General features: G+C 30.2%; 1 long non-coding RNA gene across 1 annotated transcript; it reads right to left on the reverse strand.

Annotated features, from left to right (window-relative positions):
• Positions 1–554: 554 nt before the first annotated feature.
• LOC126766923 (uncharacterized) lies at positions 555–1257 on the reverse strand. Its single transcript, XR_007668973.1, has 3 exons — positions 1190–1257; positions 945–1136; positions 555–886 (listed from the first exon to the last, which is right to left on the reverse strand). It is a non-coding gene; the product is annotated as an uncharacterized LOC126766923 (long non-coding RNA).
• Positions 1258–5262: the final 4005 nt, after the last annotated feature.

A 5262-nucleotide genomic window follows, 5' to 3' on the forward strand; every position in this document is an offset into this window, starting at 1 on the left:
CGGTCGGAGAGGGATACGAAGTTTTCTATTATACATTTTTAATTCATATTTGCCCCGAAAGTTTACGATTTTCTCGTCTTTTCATGGAAATATATAAGAGAGATTAATTATTTTATTTTTTTACTTTAATAATAGGAATATCCGACACCGCAATATAATTTCAATCAGAACCTTTCGCATCATTAGTTAAGAAAATTGTGAAATTTTGCCTTCTGCAATTGAGTCCAATTTACCCGTTTCCTTTGATGCAGCTCTTTCAAAATCACTAATTTTACCCCCACATGTGTTTGGATCATTGCTGTTAAATTTGGATTACGATTAGTAATCAATTAGATTAAATTTGAAAAGAATGGTATTGATTACATAATTTTCTTTTAACAATTCCTGATTATTAATTAATTATGATTACAAATAATCCAAAAATAATTAAGATTAGTTAGGATTACGAGAAAACAATCAAAAATAATCAAAAGTAATCAAAAAATAATTGGCTACTTTCAAGGATTATTTTTGATTATTTTCGATTATATTTAAAAAAATTTTAAAGCTCATCATTTTATATTTACATTTCGTTTTGAAAAATTTGCATTGAAAACATTCTGACACATCACCTTCATATCTGTACTTTGAAAAAGATCTATAAAGGATTTTTTTCCAGAATGGAAAGGGGCAATGAACAATCAATCATTGCATGTAACAGTTTACCATCGAACTCAGATTGCATGTTACCGCCAAAAGGGCTACCTGTTTTATAACTTTTGTATGTTTTAAAACATTCACTATGCTTGACTTGCAAATGTTTGATGAAATTTGAAGTCACTTCACCGCTTCCTCTAATCACTCGATGACATGCAACGCACTTAGCACAGGTTGTCTTGTCGGAAATCTAACAATAAAAATTATAAATTCATAGTGTGCTTTAATTTAAAAACTTTAAAACTAACTTTTTCCACTTCTGTGTAAAATTCTTATTTGAAAATAATTTTTTGTGAATTCACACGGACTTTTTTTAGGGCCGGTCCTGATTTCGCACTTAATGAGCTCTTTCGTTTACTTCCAGTAGTATTAAAGTCCAGATCTTCAATACTGTCGTCTGCAGAAAAATCGGTTTCGAAAACATGAACAGACATTTAGACCTAAAAATAAATTTTATTATTAAAAGTTAACAACAATTATGTTTAATACTCACAAGTACAATAGTTCACAATTAATGTTTTCCTTTTGCTAGTTAAACTCACACCCTTCTTTATGAATTAACGTGATTTCTTGGTGTCTTGCTACTTAATTTGGCACTCTTAAAATTGCAACGGAGCTCAGTAGTAAAGCGAGTTAGTTATTATGTAGTACATATGTTTGTGTGAATGTTCAAATGCACACTGGGGAGCAGAAAGGAACGCATGTTTGCCTTTTTGAGACATTAGCATTTTTTTTCACGATACAATTTTCTGGATAGATTTTTATAAAAATGTAGTTCATCTTCTTAAAAATATCATATGAATTACAGTTTAAAACTGTATACAAAATTTATGACAACTTACAAAATTTTCGTACAAATTTCAAAGACTTTAATAAGAGCATTTATAATATTTTTGGGTATGCAGTTTTATAGTCCATTCAATGCTAGTATAATAAAGAGTCAACATCAAACTTTCAAAAAACCTATCGAAAAAATTGTATCATGAAAATCAATGCTAATACCTCAAGAAAGCAAATATGTTCTCGGTTTTGCTCCCCACTGTAAGTACATTCAAGCAAAAGAGTTACAAAACAAAGTGGCAAAATTCTAATGAGCACTTATGCTAGCAAAGGTACATACATATGTTACATACATATGTGCAATATCTCTAGCTTATAAGGAAAAGCTAAGCCGACGATACGTAAGCATGCATAAGTTAAGTGTTAGTTTGTAAGTTTATTTGTAAAATTGAACTAATGTTACTAAGTTGGAGTTATTGAAATGCAATATTTAAGTGAGTACTCCCATTTGAGTAACTGTAATGCAATATTTAAGTGAGTACTATTTTTGGAATTGTCAATCGATGGCAAACAAAATCTCACAGACCGTACTTTTGAAATGTTGGTATTAAAGAAAGCAAATAAAAAATAAATTATGTTTGCCTAATTTTAGTGCGGCATAATTAGAAGTCTATACTCAAATATATGGTTTATTTTGAATACATTTCCTCATACTGCTTCAGCTTATACATATACATACGTAGTATTATTTTTGTACTTTAAGAAACAGTGTTATGTTACTGAAAAATGTTCATTATAACTAAATGTGTTCACTATTACTAAACCTTTAATGGTAGTGCAATTTGTTTTTCAATATGAATAAAGGTTTAGTGATAATGACATTTTTTCCACTATCACTAAATTTTCAGTGATAATGGATTTTGCTGTTTAACTACCACTGAAGAAATAGAAAGCTTATTGTACTTATTTTTTAGTGTACTATGCCCAACCCTGATAACAAGTATGTAAAGTGTAACATAACACTCACAAAAAAATATACGCAAAAGAAATATTTACTTTATACAAAATGCAGAATCAAGAAGAATACAACAGGTTATCAATTATCAAATCGATGAACATCAGTAGTAATAAGAAAAAGTGAAAAAAAACAACTAACATGAAACACTAGTGCCATAATTTCACAAAAAAAAAAAATAATAATCAAAAACAATCAAAAGTAATCTTCGAAGTGGTCAAATTATTTTCGATTACCTTTTTATTATTTTTGATTATTTTTCAAAAATTTTATTAATCTTGACTATTTTTCCGATTATCTGTAATCGTAATCAATTAGTAATCGTCCAAATCTGAAAATAATCATAATATAATCATTACTTCACCTTTCAAAAAATAAAAATCTAATTACTAATTATTATGATTAGTAATCATTATAACAAGTTTTGGATAAATACATGTATGTACATATGTATGAATGTTGAAGTAACGTGTTCGTAAGCATTTATAGAGTTTTTGCAAATATAGTACATATGTATATAAATATATAATGTATCGATGACAACAGTAGAAACGCAATACATTAAACTCAGATTTCTTGATTTTATCGACAACAAAGGTATCAGATGTTTTCAATTAATTCATATGCAATTCGTGTATTTTTATTTGTACTTCGGTATCTTTCGACAAATTTTGACTTCGACCTAACCATTGATATTAATTATATAATTACATATGTATGTACATATGTGTGTGTACACATTTAAAAAAGGATTTATAAATTTTCATCCTGCAGTACTATTGTTCTTCGAACCGCCCTCCACAGGACTAACAAAAGTACATCATTTCGTCCCATTAATCTCTATTTATTATTCGATGCATATACTCCACTAGTATCAAGCCCATCATTCAATACTTGACTGTACTAATCCTAAAGGTGTGTGATAGAATCATCATGAGAGAGCTTCCTATCTTGGTTATTGCACTAGATTGCATGTTTTGCAGCAGCTGCAATAAGTGATATGTACGTACACATATGGTCAAAATAATAAGAACATTCCTTTAGGCTGCATTCTTGATTGAATTTTGAATGTTTGTTGAAGTATGTATACGAATGCAACTACGGGTTGATTTCATTAAATTCGATATTGTAGTACCTTTAACAGTGAAAATAAAATGCCGCTTTGTAAGGGGCAATTGATTGTTGATGCTCGTGTTTCTAAGTGGCCAAAATAATAAGTACATTGTTAATTATTTAAGATTTTCAGCAAATAGGACGATTTATTTTAATAGTTTGCTCTTTCGGTTGTATAGCTCCATGTTTGAAACGCATTAAAAACTAAAAAATTATAAAGATGGGTAGAAAAAAGCATTGCAGTGCTGAGGAAAAGGAAATCGTCTTTAACCTCAGAAAAGAGGGCCAAAGTCTTAGGAATTTTGCTAAAACATTAGGCCGTTTATTGTATTTCGTTCATAATGTCCTAAGGATTAAAAATAATGTTGAAACTCGTGGTCAACCAAAAAAGGCATCAACAACAACGGACAACCAATCGTTACTCTTGGTAAAAAGGACACATTTATATCTTCAAAGTAATAATAGCCGATATTGGTAGCATAATATCTTCCCGAATGGAGCTAATTTACCTGGCAGGATAGCCAGAAAAATACCATAATTGCAAAAAAAATTTAGGATAACATTACATTTCGCGTAAAATCATGCAAATGATGAGAAAATGTGGGCGCGATATATGTTGTGGAGTGACGAAACAAAAATGAATTTGTTTGGAAATGATACCTGACGGAATGTTCGTCATCCGAAAGGTAAAGAATTGCATTCATAGTCTACAAAAAAGCCCGTTAAACACGGTGGCGGCAACATAATGGTCTGGGGCTGCTTTTCGTGGAATGGTGTAGGACCAATACATCGTATTTCAGGCACTATAAATAGGTTTTAATATAAAAATATCTTGGAAAACACGATGCTGCCATATGCTGAGGAAAGTGTGCCACTAATGAGGAAATTTCAGCAGGATTTCTCTTAAATGGCCATATCAATCTCCCGACTTGAATCCAATTGAAAAATTTGGGGGGGGAGCTAAAGTAACGAATTGGGAAGCAATCGTTCCAAAATAAGGATCAGTTAGAGAATTTTGTTGAAAAAACCAGGTATGAGATTCCAATTGATACGTGCCGCCACAAACTTATCTCCAGTATGCCAAAACGAATATCAAAAGGAATTGAAAATAATGACGGATATGCTAGATACTGATGAAAGAAGTTAATAAAAATCAAAAAGGATACAGAAAACTCTAACTGATAAATTTTTTCATTCACTGATACCTGATGTACTTATTATTTTGTCCAGCCATTTTTTAGTCTTTTTGTTCTTCGCTAGAAATTTAAGTACCTATTTCAACTATTATTACAAATATCTTTATTTTCGTTATTTAAGCTATATAGAATATGAAATGAAATATGATATTATTTCTCTTTAAACATGAATAAAAGAGAATTTATTAGTCATTCAATGTTACACGGGCGTATGTACTTATTATTTTGACCATGTGTGTGTGTAAGAATATTTCTGACCCATACCAAGTGCAATCTAAGGCGTACAAGAACTTTTACACACACACACTTCACACATCCTTAAAGGACATACAGGAATGTGTAATTGCGAAAGCTAACCACATATGCTATACTTATTTCGAGATGGGTAAGATTTTATAACGTTAGTGTCAATATTAAAAATAAGTTAAAATTAGATTGGAAAATAAATAAATCTCCTCATAT

The sequence above is a fragment of the Bactrocera neohumeralis genome, unplaced genomic scaffold (assembly GCF_024586455.1).
Source record: "Bactrocera neohumeralis isolate Rockhampton unplaced genomic scaffold, APGP_CSIRO_Bneo_wtdbg2-racon-allhic-juicebox.fasta_v2 ctg2991, whole genome shotgun sequence".
Lineage (NCBI taxonomy): Eukaryota > Metazoa > Arthropoda > Insecta > Diptera > Tephritidae > Bactrocera > Bactrocera neohumeralis.